The sequence below is a fragment of the Lissotriton helveticus genome, chromosome 7 (assembly GCF_964261635.1).
Source record: "Lissotriton helveticus chromosome 7, aLisHel1.1, whole genome shotgun sequence".
Lineage (NCBI taxonomy): Eukaryota > Metazoa > Chordata > Amphibia > Caudata > Salamandridae > Lissotriton > Lissotriton helveticus.
The window spans coordinates 1,399,619,984-1,399,640,968 of record NC_136068.1 but is presented as its reverse complement, the minus strand read 5'-3'; positions in this window follow the sequence as shown (position 1 = coordinate 1,399,640,968).

Here is a 20,985-nt window from a genome sequence, read left to right as displayed (position 1 = left end):
CGTTTAACTCAAAATATTCCTCTATTTCGTCCCTTAGTACCTCCCGGAAGACCTGGTCTAGTAGTGTTCCAGACGGAAACCTCCAGGCAAATGGCTGCGTGTATGGCTCAGGGATTTTCGTGTGGTCAGAGAAAGTTCTCGGATAGTGAGTGACATCTAAGACCCAAGTGTGTATATCTCTCGATACCAACCAATAATCTAGTCGTGAGCATGACCCCCTGTGATGTGTCACACATGTGCCCTCTCTTTCAGTCCGATGTATCGCTCTCCAGGAGTCAATCAGATGTAGGTCTAAGATTATGTCTGATAGCGCCAGTGCAGCTCTGTCATCAAGCCAAGTGACTGTATCTTTTGACAAATATGTTGGAAGTATTCTGGACTGTCTGTGTTCGGGCCATAAACGTTCACTATCAACAGTGGGGTATTGTATAGCGTGCCCTGCAAGAGGATGTATCTGCCCTCCCTATCTGCATCTAAATGGTGTGTTTTCCAGTGCAGGCCCTTGCGTATAAGGATGGCTACCCCCCCTAGAGTATGTTGAATAGCCCGCTACCGCAATCTTACTCCACCTGGTGCTCCGGAGAGCATTCGCCGCCATCGTCGGCAGATGCGTCTCCTGCAGCAGACAGATGTCAACCCCCCTTCTCAACAGGTAGGATTGAACTAATCTAACTCTCCTACGATCATTCAACCCTCTAATATTCCAGGATATACATTTAAGCGATGTCGCATGAGTATTTGTTGCACTAGAGCCCATATAATTGGGATGTGTTCCTATCTATGTAATACCTTCTGGGTGGTGTGTTCGACCAGGCGGCCGCATTTGCGTAACACATACGAAAAGCAGTCAGACCGTGTAATGCAATACGTGGCAGATTCAACTTACACAACTTAACACCCCCACCCACACCAACCCCCAATCAGGTTGTGACCTCGCCCTCACCAGCCCACGAAGACCAAAACCTAACCGTCCACAGTCGTGAAAACATGGAACTCATCCCGTTGGGGTATGCATGAGTTCGCCAGCGATACTCCCCTGCTCTCTTGGCAGGGTGGCCGAAATCAGAACGTGCTGCCCCTTTCCCCCGCATCACAATGTAAATGTGCCCAACTAAACACAACAAACTTTAATCCTCCGTCCTCGTCAGTGGGCATAATACCGTTTGGTACATATGCCCGGCACCAAACAGTCTCGAACCTATCTCACTATTAAACACATCACGTCACACTATATATGTACTTATTTGTAGTTCCATCGACCATGTCCGTCTCTTCAGTCATTATCGCTCAAAGTCCTTTTAGAACACGAGTCAGCCGCCGGTGTTTCTTGTCTGTGTTCTTTTGCCATCTGCTTAGCGTATGCCAGGGCTGCCTTAGCGTCTGTAAGGAACGTGGCCTTACTGTGACTTTGGACTCTCAACTTGGCCGGGTAGATCAGGGCATACCTGGTGCTTATCTGTTGGAATATTTTCTTGGCCGGTAGAAACTCTCTGCGGACGGCCTGCACCTGCAGTGTAAAGTCCGGATACAGGGCTATGTTGTTTCCCTTGTATTGAATGGCGCCTCTCCCTAGCCAGCCGCAGGACCGTGTCCCTGTCCCTGTAGTTTAATATTCTCGCCAGGATCGGTTGCGGCGGAGCTCCGGGACTCGGGCACGGACCCAACGTACGGTGCGCACGCTCGATGAGGAACAATGCGGAGAGGTCCTGTCCAAACAGGTCTTGCATCATCTCCTCCACATACCTCTCCATATTTTGTATGTCTGTAGTTTCCGCAACTCCTGTAATGTGTACAGTGTTCCTTCTCGATCTCGCTTCCAAATCCTCATTCTTCTGTTTACTGACCTGTCGCACGCCATCCATTCCCCTTAGCTTCTTGTCCATCTCCTTTTGGCCTTCCTCCGTTTTCGTGACTCTGGTCTCAAGTACGCACACACGGCCCTCCTGTTTTTCCACCCGATGGGTGATCCTGTCCATTCTTTCTGCAAGGGAGTCCATTTTGGAACCAATCCCCTGCAGGCTGGTTTTCAATTCTCTAAAAATCGTTTTAATGTCCTCTTCAGGTAGTGTAGTCGTCGTAGTGCCTTCTGGCTGCTCCTTCTGCCCGGCGTCAAAATCTGCAGCCTTGGTGGTCTTCTTATCAAAGTTAAGCTTTGGCTGGCGTGTTTCGGATTTCCCCATTTCGACAGCGCACGTGCTCCGGATCTCGCTTTACCCAGTGGTGCCACTGTGGTCAGGTTTTCCGTGATTGCTCACCCCCTGCAGCAACGAGAGGGATGTTGGAGTGAGAGATCCCAAGCAAGTTCCTGTGTCCAGGCTGTCAACTTCCAATCCCGTGCATCTCGTTACACTCCACGGGGCCGCAGGGCAAGCAAGCAGTCCAGGGGAGTGGCAATTGGGCTGGTGTGTGTAATGGGCATGTCTAATTTTAAGACCTGCTACTTTCTTCTTTTTAAATTGAGGTTTTGATATTTTTTTCTTCTTTTTTTGGAAGTATAGTATGAAGCGCGTCGCGTGACTCTGGACTTTGTACATTCTTCTTGTCTGTGTTCTGACCATCCTTCTCTCTCAGAGTTTTCTGATGAACCCTGTAAGGAACAAGAAGAATGTGTATTAGTATCCTGATACCTGTCAGATTTTTTTATGTTATCACGATTCCTGAGGTTGAACCTCCTTTTGAAGTGTTCCTGGTGAGGAGATCCACCCCGAGATTAAGATTTATTCTCTCCAATCTTTGTTTTTTTATTTTTATCCCATTTCTTCTTGGAAGAATCAGGTACTTGCTTGGTGTTCACTTTTTCATTACAACCCATATGTTGAGGTTTTGTTGCTTTGGCTTCCAAACTTTCTGTACCTAATTCAGCATAAGTGTCTTCGATAATTTTAGGTAATTCACCTTCCTATTGTATTGGAGTGAAATCCCTCAGGTGTTGGCATATTACCACTGCTGCTGCCTCCCCTTTTATGTTTGCTAATATATTAGCTGATACCTGAGCAAAATTCCCTAAAATGTTCCTCCTTAAGTTAAGAGCAAGTCCTGCTCCATACTCATTCTGTATTTATCTTAATAGATCTGGTATTACTGCTAATTAAGGGATACTGTTGGACTTGGCCCTTTTTGCAGGGTCATCCCTGAACTTTTTGCCTTTTTCCTGTATTTTTTGTTTCTGACCTGTTAGTTGTTTTATGACTCTGGGCACGTTTTCACTGCTGATCTGTGCTAAACTGCATGTGCTCTCTCTTGTAAACTTGGTAAGATTGGTCTGCACCTGTTTGGCATATTTAATTTACCCATAAGTCCCTTGTACAGTGGTATCCCATGTTCCCAGGGCCTATAAATTAATTGCTGCTAGTGGGCTTGCAGCGCTGCCTGGGCCACCCACTGAAGTAGCCTTTTAAACCTGTCTCAGGACTCTGCCACTGCAGGGCCTGCACGTGCATTTTACTGCTGCCATGATGTGGCATGTAAAGTGGTTGCCACGTCTGCAACTTTATTTTCACTACATATAAGCTAAAGTGCATATGCTCTCTTTTGTAAATAATTGTAATAGATTACTGACTCCATGATTGGCTATTTGATTTACTTGTCAGACCCTAGAACAGTGCACCATGTATGATCAGGGCCTGTAAATCAACTGCTGCTGGTGGGCTTGTAGCACTGGTTGTGCCACCCAAAGAAGCAGCTTGTAAAATGTGGCTCATGCCTGCCATTGCAGAGCCTGTGTACAATCTGGGACTCCAGGTCTACTTGGCTAGTGCACACACTTGCCAGTCCCTAAACCTTCCCTTTCTACATGTTAGTCACCCCTACGGTAGGCCCAAGGTAGCCCGGTGGGCAGGGTGTATTGTATGTGAAAGGTAGGACATGCCCTGATGTGTGTGGCATGTCCTGATAGTGAATTACAGCCAATTTCGTTTTTCAATACTTCAAGGCTCCCTATTCCCATAGGTCAGAATGGGCAGTTTGATTATAACATCTTATAATCCTAACTGACCCAGTGTACTAGGTAGAAAAACAAGTTTGGTATGCCTGAAATCAGAATGTTAAAATATATCTTTTGGTGAAGGTGATTTTTACATTCTGTGTTTGAAAGTACCACTTTTAGAATGTAGGTATTTTCTTGCCTAACCATCCAGTATGCCTGGGGGGCGTGGCTACGGAGGCGACCAAGATGGCCGCTTCTGTCTGAAGCTCCACCGGCCGGTGCGCAAATTAGCCTCGATCCCACGATGTAGGAGCATCCCCAATTAAACAGAACACCCACCTTTGGTCCCGGAGACTGTGGTGAACTGCCCAATGCCGTGCATTGACAACTGCGCTCCCTGGGACTGGTGCACAGCGGACTGTCGTGGAGACCTGATGTGGACCTGCGGCATTCCCCAGCACGGAAGACTACATTGTCGTGGGCGGTGAGTCGCTGCCCCGACGGGCGTCCGGCGCTGCCCTGTGCTCCCTTTGTTCCCCGCTCCGCGGTCTCTCCTCCTCCTGCTCCCCCTGCTGTGGCTTCCGCTCGGTCCCCTTCACTTACGTGGCGCTCCCCGGGCCTGATGGGCAGTCCTACGCCGGGGACTAGATTATTGGTCTCGGCGGGAGGTGGGGCGGGCTTGTGTGGAGGCACCGGTATTCCACCTGGGAGCTGCGGCGGCGCTGGTCCTTGTTGGGTGCGCTGGATCCCCCCTCAACCCCCTGACTACTCGGCGGCCGGATTGAGTGATGGCCTGCCTTGTGCTGACCACATGTGGGTATGGTCGTGTTCCTGCTGCCATGCTGGGCCCTGATACCGCGACCCTGGTTGCGCGATCTACTTTGAGTGCTAGACCTCCCCGCTGATGCCCCGTGATCATTGGAGGCGCTGTCTTCCATCTGGGGGCATATAAACCTCGGCACCTTGCCTGGAGCTGGCTATAGGACTGTGCCTTATGCCCGGTGCGGCCCGCCTGGCGACGTATGCCTGGTTGGAGTTCTGAACCAACGCGGCGCTATGCTCTCATTGGCCACTTGCTCTGCTGCTGCAGGGGGACCGGAGTAACTTCACCATCCTTCTCCTGTGGTTGCCTCTCTGTCCACCATTTTCTGCCTGCTGCTGTGCCTGTCGCCTCGCCACTTTGATTGCCCTGTATTTACTCTGTTGCTTGTGCTCTGGCTGTGCTTGTCTCCCACTGGTCGCTCCACGGCTCTTGCACCTCTGGGTCACTGCCACGTTCCTTCCCTCTTCTTTTGCGATGGGGAAAAAGTACGCTAAGCAGCGGTTGCTGCAATTTGATAAGGCTGCTAACCCCACTTCGAAAGTCCCTCCTGATTTGGCTGATGGGGCTGCGGGCTCTGAGAACACCGAGGACTCTGCCTCCCTTGCGACTGTCATGCTGGCCAAGATGACAGCTGGCTTTAAGGCGCTTGATGGGTGATTCGACGATCTAGACAAGAAACTGGCGGACATGGGAACTAAGATTCAGGCCCACGACCGGAGGCTTGATGATTTAGAGGCGAGGGTCTCAGATGTGGAGAACGGTGCGTCAGCCTCCTAGAAACGGCTGGAAAGGGTTGAAAAGATCCTCAAGGACGTAGCCATCAAGAACAAAGATTTAGAAGCTCGCAGCCGCCAAAATAATATCCGCATTATTGGTGTTCCGGAGGCGACCCCGACTGCCCGTATGGACACTTTCGTAGTGAAGGAGACCTTCACGCAGGGCTTTGTGGTTGAGCATGCCCACAGGTCGCTGGGTCCCCGACCCTGACCGTGTCTTTTCCCGCGGCCCATCATTGCCAGGCTTATGAACTTCAGGGACAGAGATGCTGCTCTTCGTTCCGCCCATGATATGGGAGACGTCCAATGGCAGGGCAGCAAGCTGGCTTTTTTCCCTGACTTTACCATCATGGTTTAGGAGGCGAGACTCAAGTATAATGGAGTGAAGGCGGCCTTGCGGCCTAGGGCTCAAGTACTGCATGCTGTACCCTGCTCGATTAAAGGTGGATGTGGATGGCAGGCCTTGCATATTTGACTCTCCCACGGAGGCACAGGAGTTCTGTCAGAACTACAAGAAGAACCGTTCTGGTTCCCCTGTGGTGCCTCACTCTTCCTCTCTAGCACAGGGGGGATCGCAGGACATTGTTGAACTTTTCTCCCAGCCCGGGATTGGTTGACGGATTTGTGTGCATTATTTGCTTAGTTCTGCTAAGTTTACTCTATGGATTTCCTTTTTCTTCTGCATGATTATGTCAATTTTTTTATTGCCCGTCCTATGGTGGATATCACAATTTCTTTCTATAATATGTCTTTTCTGCTATGTGCATCTTTGGTCAATGCAATCTTGTTTCTTGTGGCATTGCAAAAATACCTGGTTAGCAATGATGGGGTAGGCCTCTTTGGGGTTGTTTGGAGGCTGGGTGGTGGGTGGGGGGATTATTTGTTCAGTTTTAATGGTTTTTGCTATATTATCGATCATGGTGCTTGGTTGCGGCGTGTCACAGACATGCATTGCGGTGCAATTTTGGTGCTATCTAGTCCATGGCTACACTAGGGCGACTGCCCGGTCCTTCCGGGCTCTCTTTGGTGACATAGAATGGAAACGCAGACAGGTCCTAAAATATATTACCTGACACCACATAGACATAATATTTCTGCAGGAGACACACCTGTCTAGCTCTGACCACATTTCTATGGCGGCGAGTTGGGGTTCCTATAGATATTTTTCCAACTATAGTCGCTATGCCGGGGGTTGCAATTCTTGTACACAAGCGAGTCCCTTTTTTACTGCATAAAACTTTGCTTGATGCTGAAGCTCGTTTCCTGGTTGTCACTGGGTCATTGATGGGACACAAAACTTAATTGGTGGGGGTTTATGGCCCCAATGTTGATTCCCCATCATTCATTCACGTGTTGCAGGTTCTGCTCCTATCATTGGTCCCCGGGCATTTGATACTTGGGGGGGGGGGGGGATTTTAATTTATTATTAGACCCATCTAGAGACAGTACCTCCATTTCCCCTGCCACCAAACCCTGTGCCCTTCAGGCCCTCAAGGAACTATGTTTTCACTGCTCTTTGATAGATGTAGAACACAGGCTTCATTCACATCTTCCGGATTTCACGCACTATTCGGGGTTTCATAACACGTGGACTAGGATAGACTACTGGTTGGTTTCTCAGGGGGTAGCGGGCTGGCTGGATGGTATACACACTCTTCCCCGCACTCTCTCGGATCACTCCCCTGTCATGCTCCGATTGAATGTCCCCAGGCCGGGTGGTTACGAACGGCAGTGGCGGTTCCCTGGAAGAGCTTTACTGAATCAGGTTTTCAACGAGGAGGTCAGACAGGCAATAGAAGAGTACTTTGAATTGAACACCGGGTCGGTCAACACCTATGCGGTCCTTTGGGAGGGATTCAATGCGTATATTAGGTGAGTTTGTATTGCCAAGCATTCCGGGGTCCTGTGTGATCTACGCTCTTCGCTTAATCGCATTGAGAATGACATTGCTGCCTTGGACCGAGAATTATTGGACTCGGTTTCCAGTGCGGGAGAGGCAAAACGCCTGGCCCTGCTGCTTGAATTTAGAGAGGCGGCCGAGCAGGAGTTGCTGTTCCTTGGTAAACAACATGCCGCCCGCAGATATAGTGAGGGGGAGCGACCTGGTAAATTACTAGCGCACACTTTATGCCCTCTGCATGATTCGGCTTACGTCACCGAAATTACCGGCCCACAGGGCAATCCACTACACTCTACCCCGGATATCTGTGATCATCTTCTTTCATATTATAAAACATTATACACTACTAGAATTACCCGTGATCTGCGTGACCAGGGGGACTATCTGTCCGAAATCGAGCTAGTCTACTTAGAAAGATACATGCTGAATTTTTTATCCATATCCATTTCTCCGGACAGCATAGTTGAAGCTATCGATGCACTGCAGGGCTCCTCTGCACCTGGGCTTGATGGCTTTTCTGCCGATTTCTTTAAGGCATATAAGGACACCTTAGTGCAGCGTTTGTTGGAGGTTTATGCGGAGGCACTTGAGGTTGGCACCCTTCCTCTGACATTCAGAGAGGTGGTCATTATCCTACTTCCCAAACCTGGGCGAGACCCCAAATTATGTAGCTCATATAGGCCATTATTATTATTGAATCTGGATTACAAAATATTGGCTAAGGTAATTGCTATTCTGCTGTCTTTACTGATGGAATCCATCATTTCGCCGGCAAAGTCTGACTTCGTCCCTCACAGGTCCACTTCCCTGAATCTTCGGACCTTATTCACTGTATTGCATGGGATTGACTCTGCCATGCCTGCTGCCACCGTCCTTTTGGATGCCAAAAAGGCGTTCAACTCCTTTGAGTGGCCCTTTTTTTTGTCAGTCATGCGGCGGATGGGTATGCCAGAATGTTTCTTCTCTACGGTAGCGCTGCTATATACTGGACCCACCACTAGATTACGCCGTAATGGTACCATCTTTGACCCTTTTAGTCTCTCCCGCGGCACGAGGCAGGGTTGCCCCCTGTCTCCACTTCTTTTCATTTTGGCCATGGATCTCTTAGTGCATAATTTTCAGGAAAAACACTCACACCGTGGCCTTCAGTTCCGAAATGGTCCCCTTCTTGTTTCGCTTTATGCGGATGACACTATTTTATATGTTAGAATGCCCCAGCTGAATTTGGAACCCTTGATACGGGAAATTGATTGTTTCGGTAAAGTCTCAGGGCTCTGCATTAACTGGCGCAAGTCGGTTATCTTCCCGCTCACGGCTAGCATGACCGCCTGGACCTGTGAGTTTCCCCTTGAATGGTGCAGCGACGCAGTGAGGTACCTTGGGATTTATGTCCATCTCGAGACTACCACTATGATTAGGCTTAATAATGGCAGGGCTGTTAGCTCCCTTGAATCACAAATCACGAAATGGCTGCGGTTGCCATTATCAGTGGCTGGTAGAGTGGCCATAATTAAAATTGTAGTCCTCCCCCGGTTTTTATACCTTTTTAATAACATCCCCATTCCTCTTACTAAAACCATTTTTGCGCAGTTACGTACAATGTTATTGCGCCTTGTCTGGGGAGACAGAACACCTCAGGTCCGCTGGCAAACCTTGACCCTGCCGTATGAAAGGGGGGCCTTTGGGGTTCCTGACTTTTAACTGTATTATCTCATTGCACAGTGCTGTTACGTGCATCACTGGTTTCACCCGGACGCGCACGTCCCTTACTTAAAAAGTCTGGTATTCCTGCGCCTTCTTTCTAATATCCTTGGGGTTCCCTCGAGACCCCCAAGACATTCAAACGGTTTCCACTACATGCTGGGCGTGGGTCAGGTTACGCAGACTGCTCGTAATCGACTCACTTTATTCTACTGCACTTCCCCTGCCTAATCCTTTTCTGCTTCCAATTACTGGCGAAGTTTTGGTCCAGCGCACGTTGGATAAATTTCATATTCACACAATAGGCAACCTATTCTCGGTGGTCACATCTTCTCCGTCACAGAGGAGGCTCGATTTTCGGAGCGTTCCTTTATGGACACTTTTGTCATGACCCGTATGTACTCTCTGCTTCAGGCCACTTTCCCTTCCTTTCCCTCAGCCCCTGAGCCCGGCCTTCCTCTGACGCAGTTAATACAGAGCTCTACTGGTGCTCATCTGGTTTTGACATTATATAAACAATGCGGGGCTTCCAGACCTGTATCTGACGTTGGGGTGCGTGCTGCCTGGGAGGCGGATCTGGGATGCCCATCACAGATGATCAATGGGAGCAGTGTTAAAGGGCTACCAAGGAGGTTTTGCTGATTAGCAGGCACACATTACTTCACTTTAAATTCCGTTGAATTCCACGCTCACATAGGATAGACCACAATAGGCCCCATCATTGTCTGAAATGTTTGGCTCCATTTGCCGACTTTGCGCACCTCTCCTGGACTTGCCCCAAGATACACCAGTACTGGTCTCTTGTCCATTCCACATTAGGTGACATGCTGTCCATGCAGCTCACGCCCACCCCTGAAATTGCACTGCTGGGCTATGTGGCCAACTTCCCTAAGAATATAAGGAAATTGGCAGCTCTGTGCTTCCTGTTGGCCAAAAGAGAGGTTGCCCTATTATGGGGCAGCAAAACAGCCCCGTCCCTGCAAGCCTGGCTCCGTAGTCTGGCATTTTGCAATGTAAATTGGTATGAATACTCCACCTTGATCCCTGGGTCGTCACGTCCTGTAGACATCTGGGGGCCATATAGAGATTATCTGGCTAAGATTCAGTGTGACCGGGATTCGCAACAGTCGAGCGGCATTGTGTCGGAAGGAACTGGCTAACTGTCAGATCTGTGAGGAATATTGGCTTAACGATTTATTGCACTTGGTTATTGTTAGTTGCAATGTGCTTCCTTTTTGTATTGATTGGTTGCTGGTGCGGTTCCTGTGTCCTCCCACTGCGACTCACCTTATTGCCTTCATTGGATGTGCATCCTCGACATTTTAATATATTGCACTGTCTATTGTCATTTATAATTGTGAATATTTTATCTTATATTTACTGTACATGTGATTTGTTTTGTGCCAATGTTATATTTAGCACTGTAATGACTGACCTTGCTCCTTAAACCAAAAAAAAATCCAGTAGGCCTCTGCTAGGTTTGTGTATTCCATGTCTGGTTCATGAGTGACAGGGGGCTGTAGAGGGCCTTTGCTCTAGCAGTCTGATGTGTCAGAGCTGGGCTGAATAGGGCCTGCATTGAATATAGAGTAGGGGGAGCAGATTTTCTTTCAGCTACCTGGGCCAGGTCTGCTCTCAAATAATGCTGTTTCCACCTACTGCCAGGAAGCTGCACCCAGGAGGACAGAACTGGTTTTGACTAGGTACAGCCACTCTGTGCCTTCAGAGAACAAATGATTTTGCAGTATAAATATTGGGGCCCAGACCCCACAACTTTAGATCACTTCTGGGAATCAAGACAAACCTTTGCCAAGGAGAAGAACCAAGTAGGCTGAAGGAGGAGACTGCCACTACGATAGTGAAAGTTTGGGGTTGGCCTGCAGTGGTCGCTTTATTGCCAAGGAAAGGAGAAAAGGAACTTTGTTTTGACTTTAATCGTCTTGAGGAAGATCTCCAAGGGCTTGAAGTTGAACTTGCCTCCTGTTCTAAAGTCTCAAGGCCACAAAGACTTCACCACCAGCTCCCCCTGAATTCCCTTGCTGGGAATTCTACCAGCAGTGAGGTGCCTGTTGTTGTTTGAGCCCTCTGAGAGATTGTGTGGCCAACTGGCCAAGTTGCTCGATCTCTTTCAAGCTGACCTAGTCTCACTTTTTCTTTCTGTGTGTGAGAGGGCGCCTTTAAACCAGTTTCTGTGCTCCTGGTAGGTGAGCAGAATTTCAATGTCCTCGTACAGACATTATTCATCTGGTGTTTCATCTTTAGTATGAGAAATAAATGTATGTGTTTGTTCATCTTCTCGTGGGAATTTAACCCATGAATAGAATACCTCTGTTATGTATGATTTGTGTGCCTTAATCATGAATGTTACTGTCTCCCTCTAGCTGTGATTCCATAGGTCGCTAGCTTTAAAGTAAGAGCAGTTCTGGCTTTTTCTGAAATGTTGATTTCCTCTTACTGTTCTTCCTCCCTTGCTGCAGCAAGTTGTGCTGGTGCATTGGTGTCTTCGTCAGCCATTATTTTGAAGAAGGAAAAAGTTTCAAGGAAACTGAGATAAGGTTTTATGAACAATAGGAACTATGTGTCCTTCAAGCTTGATAAACCTACAGCCAATCCATAGTATATTCCTACTCAGCTGTGGCGCATAGTTCCCTTCCCATCCCAGACTTCTCAGGGAAAATGTGAGTAGGATTTTGTGAATTTTGGGCAATTTTGCGATCTGCGAATCGCGAGAAATTACCCAAAAATCCGCAATTCGCGAGTTTTTGTTTTTTTCTTGTTTGTGCTTCAAAAAAAAATCTCGCGTGCGCGGCATTGACTTACCATGATTCTGCGTTCGCTGATGAGTTTTCCTCCCTGTTCGCGTGCGCTGCGAGATTTTGGTAGCTGGCCGAGCGACGTCGCGATCGCGAACACGTCATTGCGACCCAAAACAGGAAATTGCGAACACGAACACGTCATTGCGACCCGAAACAGGAAAAAGGCATTGCGAGCAGGCTGGTTAAGTGGAAACAACATGTTCGCGACCCTTGCAACCGCATGCGCAAGTTCTCGTTCCCGAACTGATTAAAAAATCTCATGAACTTGCCAAAAACATTTTCCGCAAGCTCGCGGAATTTGGCAGATTTTTGCGATTCGCAATTATGAATTCCACTCGAATTCGCAAATTCCGCCCATGCTTAGTGAGTAGGGGTCTCTGAGAATAGCATGGCTGAACTACTCAGATTTGACAGTTAAATAAGAGCCAAACAAGTTGGCGGTGCCATGTCATTTAGTTCCTCTAAACCTATATAGGATCTGCACATTTAGACAACATAGACTGTGGGATTGGTGTCCGGACTGTTTTCAGACCCCCCCAGTGGGTATGTTTGCCTGTATACCAGCTAGCTCACAGTGCCACTAGAAACCCCTCTTACCAAGGAGAGAATAGCTCTTGGCAGCTATCGAACATGACAAATCTGTCTCATCAGGGATCGTGGAAACAGTGCAATACTTTTTGCTCAGTCACTGATGCTCACTTTGTCTCAGAGAGATACACAGAATGAATGGTGGGACATTTTCAATAGGAATTTATTGAACCAGCATCATTATAGTGTAACATAGGTGTGCTGAAACAACCATAAGACAGAAACAGATATAAATGATTATAAGCACCAATAAAGTAAAAAGATGGTAGATTTCTACCCTGGTGCTAAAACAATGAATACAGGTAGGTATAACAAGCATTGACATAGCCAATAGGTCTCGCATTTGGGACCTTTTAAGGGTTTAGCCATGCAACAGTTGTTGTTGAATCAAGGATATTGTGCTCCATAACTAAATACTTATAATGTCCCAAAAACTATACCTATTGGCTATGCCAATGCTTGTTAGTTCGTGTTTTGAGCCACGCCTTCATTACATATGCCACTCATGTTGGAAAGGATTCCTACTTCCGCTTCTTTAGCTACGTCCTTCTTTAAAACGTCTTAAGCACTGAGTTGAAGCAGATAATGTCATGCTGATAAAACAGTTTAAACAACATTTGAATGTAATTAGTCTTGCTGCACGTCTAGACTTTAACTCGAAAGTAAAACATTACGACACGAAGAGTATTTACCTTGATAGCAGGCGAAAAGGTTGTGACCGGCACTAAAGTGAATCAGCGTTCCGTCTGTTGAGGCTACTACCCGTCATTACTTCGTGCTTCTAATGAACTTACAAACTTATTTCACGCATGCACACTAAACATTATTGTATGTCCCTGTTGGCTGGCACTAAGCTAAGGAAGGAAGGAGCAACTACACTGCCCCCAAGTTTGAGGACTTTAAGTTATCCAATACTAGTAATCCTAAACGCATTTCTTCTATACCTCTACGGTTTTCGGTAGAAGCCTAGAAATACAAGCACCCCCGGTACGTCCTACAGTTAAAAAACAGTTATTTCTACAGTTAGTTAACCTGGAAAAAAATAAGCTTAAATAAAAACGTCACATACATGGGTTAAGATAAAACAAGTTGTGAATGAAAGAAGGGACAGAGAGGAGGAAAGGTGGGAGGGAACACGGCCTGGGGGAAGCTGGCTGGGGAGGAGAAATCCGAGTAAGGCTGTGTGCGGGGAGAGAGAGGGGAGGTGCTGGAGCTGGGGAACAGATGGCCGTGAAAGTTTATGGCGGTGGGAGGGAACACGGCCTGGGGGAAGCTGGCTGGGGAGGGGGAGGAGAAATCCGAGTAAGGCTGTGTGCGGGGAGAGAGAGGGGAGGTGCTGGAGCTGGGGAACAGATGGCCGTGAAAGTTTATGGCCCAAAAGCGCGTGCCTGTGGCCACATGAACTCGAAGAAAACCGCACCGAAAAAGCCATAGTTTGACGAGTATTTTGACCACTAGAATTCTCTCCATTTTCCATTCCTGCAGAATGGAAAAAGGCGAGACCTAAAAATACATGACAGTAATAATGCGTACTCCGATAATGCGACCCTAACTAGATGTACCTAAGTGTACCTAGCATCTATACACCTAGCATGTGTGTAGGTGTATAGCCAAGAATTCCTCTAGGATAAAGTCAACCCCGTTACCTGAATTGAGAGACTGTGGGACCAATCACGGTTTCGAGGTGGACACCCCACGAGGGATGTCAGACCACTGCAAGCTGGAGTGTCTGCGTGCAGGAACCTCAGCGTGTTGCATCAGTGTGTCAGCATAGAAGTCCTTTTTTTCCTTCTCTTGCCTCAGCAAAGATATGGTGTAACTGGGTAAAAAGTCAGTCCCAAGAACCGTTATGTAGTGTAATGGTAGGGAAGAAAATATGTGAAAGGTTAGGTTGTCACCAGAGCCTACATTGGGGTACCTATATGAAACATAACAGTGGTGAGTCTCCTGAACCTTGCTGGTTCTGATGTGGCACCTTTTTCAACTACCACGTAGGTTGCAGTTGGCAAGGCTTGTTGGTGCCCCTGCCGGACACCGACCCCTCAACTCTTGACATCCGACATGGGAAAGCTCATTTACCTCTCCTGGTCTTCCACAGCATTGCCTGGTCCACACAGCTGCAGTTCCAAGGTCACCGTCAGGTCTCCTGCAACACCTGACATTGGTGGGCAGTCATCTTCCGTGCCTCCTGGTCACTCCTGAGTGGCATACTCTGTTCCCTCTACTTGCAGGTTCGGCGCATCTTGAATCCACCTTTGGGTTCCACCAGACACTTTCACCTTCTGCAGCAGCAGCATATATCTGAAGTCTCCATTGAGTTTGACGTCAGTTTCAGATGCACTTCACACCTATGCACCCGGCTTCACTGGTGCAGGTATCGTGGTTGCTAAGTTTTCCATGGATTGGGTGGCTCTCCAACCTCTTGTCTTCAGGGTCCACTGGGAAGGGTCCTCTTTCTTTAAAATTGCCACCACGACTTACACGTTGATTTGTACGGAGAACACAGTCGTGTTCCTACACTGCAGACGACCTCTGTGGGGCTTCGAGATATTCACCTTGGGTGGTTCCTTGGGTCCCCGGCACTTCTACGTTCTCTGACTATTGTCTTGACCCTAGTCGTGGTTCGCGTACCACTATTTTAGTATATGGTTTGGTCTCCCCCTGGAGACCACTGTGTATTATTTGCTACTTACCTTATCTATTGTAAAGTATTGTGTGCATTGTGTATATTTCTGGCTAGCAGATATCTGTATGTGTTAGTGAGTGTCTTACAATAAATACCTATTTTTATAGATGCACTGTCTGTTTTTTTTTAATAGCTATAAGATTATGTTCTGGTAAAACGAGCTGCTTTACATTCCTTCTGGACTAAGCCTGAAAGCTGCTCTTCACAGCTAACACTTAGACAGCTTTCTAAGATTGTCTAAGACCACTAAAATCACCTTAAGGTAAGGGTTGTCTGGATCAGTGCAAGGTGTCCACTTACATAAGTGTACATCATATACTGAGCCAGCCTCTCACAGGGGGCCTTTAGAGCACTTCTTGTTTTTGTTTTTATCTCTCCCTCTTATTCTGTTGGGGAACTTGACCACCTTTTTGGGGATCCCCCTAGATACCTTCTAGGACACTTTGGTGTTGACCCAGAGTTCTGCCTCCCATGTATGCTCACTGGGGTCACTTAGCTTGCTATCAATCAGGTTTTGGAGCAGCTCTGTAAGGCTAGTACTGGCCATGTGCTCTCTCAAAACTAGATTGCACAGCCCAATAAAATCACTCACCTTACTGCCCCTCACCCAACCACTCAGTACATTGTAATCCAATAAATCCACCCAATTTCTGGCTGTCCCAGAACCTGAAATGATACTTCTCAGGGGTTTGCTCAAACTTGGTGAGTAGAATATCCTACATGGGAGCCAACTTCATCTGACCAACAGTCTCTAGAAGATGAGAGGGATGTCCCTCATTAATGCCCATATATGCTTCCACAATCTTGTTACCCAATCCCCCTCTGGGACCCTGTGTATCCACTGGGCTACATCATAAGCAGAAACACATTTATCTACATCATCCTCCTACCACATAGCTGGTCTTGTGGCATGCAGACTCTCACCTCTCCATTGGCCACTGGAGTGCTGCAACAATTGTGACTGCACTCTGCTGCTTGCTTAGCTTTAAAGTCCAGTTCCTTCAGGCCCATCTTGTGAGCCAAGTTCAACTTCATTACAGCCAAGGCCCTCTCAGCCTCAACTTTCTCCTTGACCAGGGTGATCTCTGCTTCTGCCTTCCTCTCTGCTAGGGCTCTTGTTAGCTGCTTTGACCTTAAGCCTAGCCAGCTGTAACATGAACTCTACTGTCTTCCAGCTCATCTGGGGTCAGATTGTGGATAGAAATTATGCTGTTGGCTCTAGATCTGGCAGGGGATGTCACTCCTGAAGGAACCCCTCTCTACTCTGGTTCCATAATCAGGGGGTTACCATCTTCCCCCTCCGTCTCCCCCTCTTCCTTATCCTCCTCCTATTGCTTCTGTTCTGAGGCTTGTAGCTGGTGGGCCTCAACCCAGACCATGAGGGTCTTCTGGAACTCCTGCTTCTTGGAACTCTTTGATGTTGGAAGCACCCCTCCTTGTAGAATCCTTTAAGCTCAGCCACAGTGTGGCTTTCCAGGTTGTTGAGCTTAAACTTCATGCTTGCAGGCAGGTTACAGCTGCAGACAGTCAAGTAGAATGAGAGTGAATTTGGAAAAAAACAAAAAGAGTACACTCAAGGAGAATTTACAAAGAAGCTGAATTTGATATCATATTATTTTGGGGGTTTAGTATTACAGAACTCACTGTAAAGTACTGAGTCCCACCACTGAGCACCAATGTCAAGCAGATTTTTTGATTTAGTGGGGTGAAGTCTCTTCTCAAGTAGCAACTCCAACCCCTGCCAGAATTAACCAGAAAAGAAAAGTAACAAAATTAACCTAGGTTTAACGGTAGCTTGGCACAAAAGTAGTCAGGTTTAACTTTGACACAATGTGTAAAGTATTCATGTAGCACAACAAAAGTAATAAAGTAAAAACACAACAAAAGAAAAAGTTCTCACCAATTATTATATAATTAATGCACATTTGAGCTGAGAGAACATAAAGGAGTCTAAACAAAAATCTCCAGTGTCATAAAATCATTGTCCCATGAGGCTTTTTTGTTATATGATGCATGTCCTTCTTCTTTCATTGGGTCCTCCGTGGTGAATACTGATAAAAGATGGTTCTTGCACCTCAAAAAGGTATATTTTCTGGCCAGTTTGAAGATTACTTAATCAGATCAGATACTGCTTTATTTCGGCAGTAAAACACCGCCATAGGGCACATTTCATTCAATGACATATTGATAAAATAAGAGCTACAAAAGCCCATTAAACCCATCTCAATAAAATGGATAAAACCATTATTATAAATTAAGTTAAAATACCTGCATCAATTATCCCCACTGCCTTTCAGCCATCAACAGGAAAAAGATTGAACCTATTCAATAAACAGGTTAAACATTTGTTTTCTTTACGACAAAGCGCATCCTAAAAAGGAACAAATACAGATACAGGGAGTAGATGAATGTAAACCTTGTAAGTATGAGAGGGCATAAGCACATTTTCCAACGCCACAAGCTCTAATTAATGGGATTAAAAATCTCTTAGAAAACATCAGGTGATACCTGCAGAAAAAAATATAATTAAGCAATCTCAGGGGCGAACTTTCATCACAGGGACAAATTAATACAGTGCTGGGATCAAATTGGCCCAGAGGGAGGCTCAAATGACACCTTACAAAGCCAAGTCTAAATCTAATCAGGTGGACCCTATCCTAGGTAGAGTCCACCCATGACAAGTATGGCTCTATATCCATAGAGATCAGCAAGGCACCATATTCTCTAATGGACTTTCTAGCTGAATCTGCATTCTGTCGTAACTATAATTTTTTGTTATAGAATGTCTTTTAACCCAGGTTTTATCGACCTTGACAATGGTAGGGAGAGAAGAAAAGAATTCCGGGCTTCCCAAGGCAAGTAATTAATATTTAAAATTGTTGGGTCCTGACCTGGGGTGGAACTGGAATGTTGGGAATTGAAGAATGTTGGTATTTGAAGTGTCAGGCAGTTGCAGTGTTCCTGCTGTCCTGCTGGCTTGTCATTTTGAAGCTTGGGAAATAAATTGGATCACCTCACTGAAAAGGAGCGTCTTCTTCATTCCTACTTCGACCACAACCTTTCATTGGCAACAACCGGAGCATACCTTAGCCAGCAGGGTGTCCTGTTCTGTAGTGGGACATCGCTGCTCCCAGCACTTCACCACAAGTACTGCTGCTACACCAGTTATTTCTTCAAGTAACAAATAATCTTCAGGGCCGGGCGTGCACTCAGCACTTGGCAAGGCGTGAGTCAAGCTTGTGGGGAAACCTCTTCAAAAAGGAGAAAAATGTGGACTATGTCACTGAAACGCACTAGTCTGCTTCAGCTGCATGTAACATAGGAGCCTTCTTCATTACCCCCAGGTCCCTTATGTCCTCGTCCCATTCATTACAAAGTGGAGAGGATCATCTCCCGACAGAAAAAAAAAACAAGAGGAATGCTGGGATACTAATACTGCCCCTCCCCCCGGGAGTACATAAGCAGTACTTTCCCAGCAGCCCTCCTGTCCTTTTTTACTGTCTGTCGACAGATTGGATGGTGTGCTGGTGCTGCTCCTGCTGGGCTGGAGAGGCGGTGCTTCTCTTCTTCCCCCACCCGACTGCCTGGCTGTGCGTGCGCGGGGTTCCCTGGACTGCCTCCTGGCCTGCGGGGCTTGCTGGTTGTCAGTCTGTCTTGGAGCCGGTGTTCTGCTGTGCACTTTGTGTGCCTACCGGTCCTTTGCGGCTAGGGCTGGAGTTCCCGAGATGTTGCTTCCGGATCGTGGGCTCGTCTTCCCGAGCTTGGCCGGGGAGACGTGCCTCGATGGATGGGCTCCTGCTGTTCCTGGCTGTGGTGACGGTGGAGTGGGGGCCTTGTTCCTGGGGTTGGCCCCCGCTCTGGGTGAGTGCTGCTTGCGGGGTTTTTCTTTCTAAACATCATTTACATTCAACTTGTCTGCAGAGAATCTTTACAAGAGCTTTTTGAGGAGTCGATCCTGTCACCGCCGGCTCTGTGCCTCTGCAGCCCCTCCCTGCTCCTGGGCTGCTTCGGAACGGGTACATGAAAGGGGTTATAACTGTATTTCTAAGCCCCATGGGGGAGACCAATCCGATGGTGGAGCTGAGCTGGTTAGCTTGTGGCTCTATTTGTGGGCTCCACTCTGATGTAGGGGGAGACCAAACCTACGGTTGAGATCCTCTGACCCGTCCTGGGGCTCAGGTTTGCCCCTCTGTTTATGACACGCCTGGGATTTGGGTTACATCGGCTCTGTGGATGTAATGTCCCGTTCTTGCTGGGGCTGCAGATTTGGGGACCGGGCTTCGAGCTCAGGGACTGTGTATGTTTTCGGGTTCCTGCCAGTCCACTCAGCCTCTTCTCCTTCTCAGTTTGATTAAATGAATGCCCTTGAGTTGTTCAGCTCCGACCTGCCATTCATGGTGAATGTTTCCTTTACGACCTGTGCTGCTTTTCTGTGTGGTTGTGTCCCATGCGATTCGTTTCCTGTAGACCCTCCGCCCTCCGGGTAGGCCCCCAGGTCCTTCCTGGGCATGGTAGCTGTGTTGGTGGGGGCTTCAGTGATGGTTCTGCTGGACACACACATGGCTGGAGTCTGCGCAGTGCTTTCTTCTGGGGTCCTTGTGTGACTCGTTCATTTGGCCCTGGCCTTTCCGCGCTCGGCCTGTTGGGTTTCGAGGGGTTGGCGTCCCTGGGATGCCTTTCTTTTTTGGCGGGCTGCTGGGTGGACTTATGGCTGGTGGTCTCGGGCGCTGGGGTGCTGTGTTCCTTTCCCTGTCCCTCGCCTGTCTGTCGGTGTACTGGGATCTCTATGGCTGCTCGTGCTTGGCTGTGGCTTCGCCTGCGCTCTTCTCTGGGTCTGTGCTGTTCTGTGCCGGTGGGGGCCTTGTTGTGCTGTTTGTCACCGCTCTGGCTGTTTCGCCCCCTTTTCTTCTTCTAGGTGTCTCTTGGGCTGGTCCTGGAAGTGGTGGCTGGCTGTCCTTCTGGATGTGTCATGTTCTGGCGTCATTGTCTCCTGGGGGTGCAATGGTTTGTGCCGGGGCCTCATACTTGTGGTGCATGCGTTCGGCGCTGTGCTTCGTCCCCTCTCCTTTTTTGGGTTGTTCTGCTGCTGCCACCGGTGCCCGCGCTGCTTGCTTCATGTGTGTGCTCAGTGGCGGGTGCTTCTGTGTGCTTGTGGTGCTCGGACGCACTGGTGTTCTCTTGTGCTTCCCCCCCTCTGCAGTGCGTGGGTGTCTGGTGGGTGCTGGTCGGTCGGGGGCTGTGGTTCCTGTGCTCCTCTTTTTGGTCTGCGGGGTCACGTTTCTGTTCCTGGCCTGCTGCCTTGCCGCCTGCCTGGCCCGGCTCTTGTCTGTCCTCTGGGGGCGGGCGTGTCGAGGGGCTTCTCGCTTTGGATCCCTTCTTCAGGTGGTGCCCTTGCTCTTGGCCGCTCGAGCATGGGGGTTTTCCCCTCCTGGGTTGCCGTGGATTCCTGTCGCCTCTGTGGGGGCTGGTTCCTTTTTTTCGCTGGCTCTGCCTTTTTTGCTTGACCTGGGATTTTCTCTGTGTTGTTGGGATCTCCCTGCCTGCTTGCTTGCGCCTTGCCCTCTGCTTCTCTTCTGTTTGGGTCGCTTCTTCGGCGACTGCCTTCTCCGTGGGTGGCCTTGCCTCCGCTGCGGGCTGGTTGTTGTGGCCTTGCTCCGGTTGTGTGCCCTGGTTCTGCACCTCCGCTTCCTGGCTTCTGTGGGGTTGGTCGGCGTTTGAGGCTCCTGGTTCCTGGCTCTGTTCCTCCAGTCCTTTGGGCTGCGCCTGGTTC